Consider the following 7,012-nt stretch of genomic DNA (forward strand, 5'->3'; position numbering starts at 1 on the left):
TTGATATTGCTGGTGTTCTTACCTGATTCTTTCTCTTCTGTGGGAGCGAACCCTTCTTTTTTTATTTTCATTTTGTTTTTCTTGGAATGGGTATTTTAAAAAGTTCTTCTTTTCTTCTTTTCATATGAATTCATCTATGGTGTATGTTGTGTATAATTGATTGGCTTTATTTAGTGCCCCAGGTCCCTGTTTTTTCCTTGATGCGCTGGTAGCAAGGACAGAGACAGCAGTGACAGCAATTGCGAGGTAAGTGGCTAATAGTGACCTCTGGGGGTTGTGTCCTCAGGGGACTACTGAACCTCAGCTGCAGTGTTCAAGTGTGGCAGGGCAGCTGCTCTGTGTTGGGGGTCCCACCTAGTAGGAAGCTATGGTGTGAGTCCTGTGGCATTAGTACTGTGGACAAACAGAAGTGGTCCGTTTCCCTGCTTCCTTTCCTGTGGGCAGCAGGGATGGAGTTAGTGACTGGGTGCCATGGAAATGTCTTCCCTACCATTTCCTCTCAAGTCCCTGTGTGGTAGGGGCAGAGACAGTAGTAGGGACAGAGGCAGAGGTAATAGCTGCTGAGAAGAACCCAGCAGGATGCTGCTGCAGGATTCAGACAAGGGTGAGGGGATGCTTGCTGCCTGGATGGAAACTTGGGACAGAAGTATGTGGCATTGTTCCTGGAAATACAAACTCACTTTATCTCTCCACTCTTTCAGTAAACCACTAATGGCAGAGCCCCCACTTGAATGGGAACCTCAGAGATGTCCTTTCTCTGGCCCACCTGTATGTGGGGCAAAGACACCTATGGTGGCAACTGAGAAGAGTTCAGCTGTGTGCTGCCCCGGAGTGGGGCAGCTTCTCAAACCCTGGGAAAAAACTCCAATTAAGGGGGTCTGTGGCATTGGTTTTGTGGATTCAGGGACCTGCCCTGTCTTTTCACTCCCTCCTTAAGCCACAAGTGGCATGGGCCATGCCTGTTTGAGAGCTATGAAGGTGCTCCACCTTCCTGTTTTTTCTCTGACCCTTGCGTGATAAGGTCAAAACAATAGTGGTGGGAGTGTGGAAGGTTTTTCTGTGGCCTTTGCAAGCAGTGGACTCCAGGAGTCAAGCCAAGGCTGCAGCCTTTAATTGGGCTTGGGACAGGTTTAGTGGGGGAGGAGGGCTGACTCTGAAGCAGGCAGAATGATCTTGGTTGGGAGCAACGGGAAGGGGCATTCATGAGGCACATTTCTTGGCTGCAGTATCTGTCCTGGGGATACCTTTTTGGTAGGATGTTGGCAACTGGCATTGGACCTCTCAGGGAGCAAGGGCCTACTGGTTTCCATGTGGACTTGAGCAATACCTCTTTCCAGACCCTGAGGGGGTCATCCTGGGTTTGGCTAAAGTGTAGAGGTATGCTGCCAAAGTGTCTCCCCTGTGACTAGGATTGCAGTGGTGAGTGAGAGCTGTGAAATACTGAGAGATTCTCTCAGACATTCACCTTTTCCTTTTTGTGAGGAATCCTCTCCCAGTTCCATGGGCTGGGTCTGTAGGCAGCTCAGGGTTGCTTTCCTTTGCTCTCAGTGGTCCTAGTAGTTTTTTCAATGGCATTCCTCATAGTGTTCTAGATGGTCTCCTGAAGAGCTATGTCACTTCACCCTCTCTCCTTGAGTTAGGCCTCATTGACTTCTAGTGAATCATCTTGTTTTTGGATTTGGAATCTCATCTTACAAGGTAAGAATGCTACTGAATTACTAAAACTATTGCAATATAAGTAAAATTTTGAAACTTGACAATCTTCTTCTTTTATATTTATTCTATAAGATCAGTATTTCCTTTAGACATTTTTTCTCTGCCTAAAAATTGCTCTTTAAAGTGAGTATAATTTCCTAGGGTTAGAAAATGATTGCAGCCAGGCTCGGTGACTCAGCCTGTAATCCCACGCCTTTGGGAGGCTGAGGTGAGTGGATTGCCTGAGCCCGCGGGCTTGAGACCTGCCTGGGCAGGTGAGACCTCATCTCTACAATAAATCAAAAAAATTAGCCGGGCGTGGTAGCATGAGCCTGTAGTTCCAGCTACTTGGAAGGCTGAGACGGAAGGATCGCTGGAGCCCAGCAGGTCGAGGCTGTGGTGGCCGGGAACAGCCACTGCACTCCAGTCTGGGCTACAGACTGAGACTCCAACTCAAAAAAAAAAAAAAAGAAAAGAAAATGATTGCAGTATAAATGTTCTAATGTCAATAATTTAGTCATAAACAATTATATTTCAAATATTTACCTAAAAGGTTTTTTTTTAATAGAAACTGAATTTGAGTTAAAAAATGGAACACATGCTCTTTTACAGCACTTTTGCTTCCTTTCAGAGGAAGTTTTTAAGCTTCCTTTCAGAGGAAATTTTAAGTTAACATATAGCAGTGTAAGAATTATAAAAATTTGAAAAAACTCAAAACTATTAGTTAAAATCTGTAGAAGAAACTTGAAATACTGCTTTTCTCCTATTTCCCTGTTAATAAATACAATATTAAAAATTATAAAGGAAAAGAAGAAATAGAACATATTTTTAATTACTTCTATTTTTAAAATGCTCCTCTTCATATCTGCTAATCATGCTTTCTGTGTAAAGTTTCTATATCTTAATTTAAACTCCAGTGTGGCTATATATTTTAACAAATACTAAGAAGCAAAAGACAATATATTTTAGCTTATACACTTGAAATTAACTAACTAGACCAGACACTATTTCCTCAAAAGTAGAAAATATTAAAAAATATGAAATCAAATCTTTACACAAGCAAGCTTACAAGATTTTTCAGTATCTCAAATCCTTGATTAGTAGTGAAATAGCTATCAGTGTTATCACTGGTTCATATGCTATACTTTTGTTCTTAACTGAAGAGTACAAGCAGAAACTTAGAATACCAATTTATATTACTTTGATCTTAAAAAAAAAAAATTCAACAGTTTTTACAAGTCCAGACAAAGCTGCTTTTCTCTTTTTACTAATGCAATTGTGTCTGGAATGCTAAAAGAAAGATTTTAAAATATCACCCATCAGTTGACAGTTTTACAGTTTTAACAATGTAACTACTAGCAGTGACTTTTAGTTAAGACTTCATCCATTCATCTGAATTGGAGCAATTCATGCAGTTATAGCAGTAAGACACACAAATCTTTGGAAGAAATGTATTTAGAAGTCTATACTTCAAGTCCCTAATCATCTTTTAAAACACTTCTAATGCTTCATGAGCAGTGATGCTAAGAAGAAAGCAGTCAAGAATCTTTTTCACATTTCATCATTTGCAGAAGGTTAACAAGAATACCAGTTATTAGATTCTCTTTTCTAAGATAACTTTATTATTGTTAGCTCTATATTTGTTTGAAAAAAAAAAAAGCATTTGGTTAGAATGCACAGAGATAATGTAAATGGCGTATAGTCATTTCTTTTTCCTAAAGCAAATTACATCTTAATATATCTTTAAAATTGTTTGCTTCTCAAGATTTTCATTTTTTATTTTCTGTAAATTTTATATGCATAAAACAAGGTACTGCTAAAGGCCCATTGATTGATGTATTTAATAAGTATTGTTTTAATTATTTTGGAAAATAATGAGGCTGCATCTAACACCTTAACATCTTCAATTGCCAATGACTTCTCTCTGACATTGGACAAGAATAAAACAATTGCCTCAACACTCAGGGTCATTTTGTGAGCTGTTTATTAAGTTTTAATAGTAGAGTAAACTAACTATTTTTCAGCTTGAAAAATAAAAAAGATATTATATTTTCTACTTGTACCAAATTATGCCTAAACTTGAATAAATATAATCTTTAAAAATGATAAAAATATAGTCTTGCATATTTTCATAAAAGTAAACTACAACTTATTTTCATGAAAAGGTTTGTCAGAATGAAATTATATTTAAAAGTAAGTTTAATCAATAACTGTGTAAGTGTAAGAAAGTAAAATCTATGAGAGAAAATAAGGTAAAGTTTATTGAAGATAGATTATGTAATATAAGTTTTAATAATACAATTCAAACAGAATAAATCATTTTTATTTTCACACTGAGTGCAGGAAAAGGTAAAGCATTTTTAAAAATTTAGCATCAGATATTTATTAAGGACATAAAATAACAACACTGTGAAGTTTGGTGCTGGGTAAGCATATGGTCTTTTCTTCATAGCTTTCTTGAAAATAATTTCCACTCTAAATTAGAAATAGACCAGTTATTCAAATAATGGTTCAGTTTGGGGATAAAGGTGTTACTAGGAATTGTAGACAGTATTCGTAATTTATTTGGGAGGAAATACCTTTTGGCATACAGATTTAAAAAAGTATTTTTATGAAAAGCAATTTATCTATTGGATAAATTTATTTGTGAGAAAAAACTTTTGATTGGCATTCAAAGTTTAAAAAATTAAAAAGTTGTTTCTTGACAGTATTTTTTTTAAAATGTGGTCACTGACTCTTAGCACCCAGAATAGAGCTTGACATATAGTGAATGAATAAATGAATGAATAAGTGAATGAATGAATGGGAGAACACATAAATCTTAGAAAGAGCAGAATGATTAAAAGTAGGGACTCTGGAATTATTACTTAAATTCTAATCTTGCTCTATTACTTTGAGGTTTATGATTTGGGGTATTTTTTCCCCTCTTGGTAATTCAGCTTCCCCACTTGTAAAATGGGAGAGTAATGATAGCAATCAAGTAAATTCATTTAAGATATTTGAATAAAAAGACAAAACCAAAAGAAATGTATTAAAGATACCACAGTGCACTTCTAAAAACTGCATTTTTAGATAATGTATTAAATATTATAGTATTACTGGCACAACAGAATTTTAGCTCGCTTTAAAACAATAATTAATTTTTTTTATTTTTAATTTTTTTTGAGTTGGAGTCTCACTCTGTTGCCCAGACTGGAGTGCAGTGACCGCTCCCGGTCACCGCAGCCTCAACCTGCTGGGCTCCGGCGATCCTTCTGCCTCAGCCTTTTAAGTAGCTGGAACTACAGGCGCACACTACCACACCTGGCCAGTTTTTTGGTTTATTGTAGAGATGAGGTCTCACCAAGTTGCCCAGGTGGGTCTCGAACCTGCGGGCTCAGGCAATCCACTCACCTCAGCCTCCCACATCGCGGGATTACAGGCTGAGCCATCGAGCCCGGCAACAATAATTAATTTTAAAATGCATTTTATTTTTCAAAGACTTATTTTATCATTTGACACGCAATAGTCTCTATTCTCCATACATTTGAAAAGAAACGTAATGATAACTAACACTTACATAGCACTTACTCTTTGTCATGCTCTATTTTAAGCACTTTTAAAGTTGTTTACATGTAATCAAAAAAATTTTATAACACTTTACACCAGTTTCGTAGATTAAAAAGTAACAACTTGAAAACATATTTACAATGAGAAGTAAATCTATTTTGACTGTCAAATGTCAATAATGTGATTTTTCTTTGGTGATATAGTAATTATTGAGAAGCAAAGAACAAATAAAAGAAAATAGAAATTTTTAAAAGATTTACATAAAGACCATTTATATTAGTGATTATGATAGTCACAATAAAAGTAATTAAACATAAGAATAATTCTGTGTGAAAGGTCCATGCTTTCAAAGTGCTTTTTCTCTAAAAGAGTTAATTAAGTATCTACGATCTCTATGAGAAAACTCTAAAATACAAATATCTTCTTATAGAAAACAATGCTGAACAAAAGTAATGTTATTAGATTAGCCATAAAAAATGAGTGGAGGTCTCCCTGAAAATATTACCTGCCTAACGAGTGTGATGACCTTTATGGAGGGACGTTCAACATTATATTACTTCACTTCAGCAAATTAAATTTCATATTTTTAGAGTGGTGAGACTTATACAATGTGAGAGATGGTCAATTATTTTACACAAATAAATGACTAGCCTGTGGTTCTTGCGAAGATTTTTATTATGTATAATATTGTTTGAGTGAAGAAATACTAATAAATTGTGTATTTACAGACTGCCATGAGGCTGCTTCTCAGTATCAAGATGTTCAGAGAATTTATCTAGAGAAAATAAAAAAAACAACCTTGTTCATAGTTATGGAATTTTTTTTTAACAACAGATTAACTTACATAATTTACAAATGTAATTAGGATACATTGCATTTCAAAGTACAAGATTTTAAACAACGTTTCACAAGTAATGTCGCCTGCTCTGGACAATGAGATGCTTCCTGAGGTCATGTTAACCAAGCATCATTTGGAAGAAGAGAAAAGGCCTTTGAAATGTCTGGTGATGTGTGGAAGTCATTTCACTAGTGAAGGTTCTCTATTCTGTAAATATTAAGAAGATTAAAGTCCTTCGCAGACCACATTGAAGGGGAAGATGTGAGCGGGGGACATGTCTCTGGAATGCATTGTCAGTCAGGGATCTGATGTGAGTATCATGAAGCACAGGGGTACAGGAGAATGGTTCACAAGGGGACCTCTGATTTTTGCACACATACCCACATAGCAGATCTTTAATACAAGAGGATTTACTCCATCAAAGCAACACAGTCATATAAAAAGTACCTGTCAGAAAGGAAGCCTACAAGTAGATGGTTATTACAGAGTTCTCAAATTCTCAGGAATGGGGTGAAAAAAGTAATAATAATAAGAAAACTAACAGTTTGCTTTTTTTCCTAAGGGAAAAAAGTTAGACAGTATTTTAATTTTTCTTAATTTTCCCTGACATAAAAATTTTTATATCATGAATACTATATTTTAAACTCCCTTCCTATTGAGACAATGTTGAAGACTTGTAAAATAAAGGAGTCATTAATAACAGTGTTAATAACATTTTAAAATCTGAATATTTCACATATTTAAAATAATTATGTTAGTTAAAAATGTGGACAAAAATATGTATCACTTGGCTGCTATTTCTTTGATTTACATCTACCATTTAAACAATATCATTAATAAATTCAAATTTAGATATCTTAATAGTCTAGAAAAATTATTTATCTTTTACATAGATAAATGTAAATGCTCATTAGTTCAGTTGGTATATTC

The sequence above is a fragment of the Carlito syrichta genome, unplaced genomic scaffold (assembly GCF_000164805.1).
Source record: "Carlito syrichta isolate Samal-C Ts95f unplaced genomic scaffold, Tarsius_syrichta-2.0.1 Scaffold309728, whole genome shotgun sequence".
NCBI classification, from domain to species: Eukaryota; Metazoa; Chordata; class Mammalia; order Primates; family Tarsiidae; genus Carlito; species Carlito syrichta.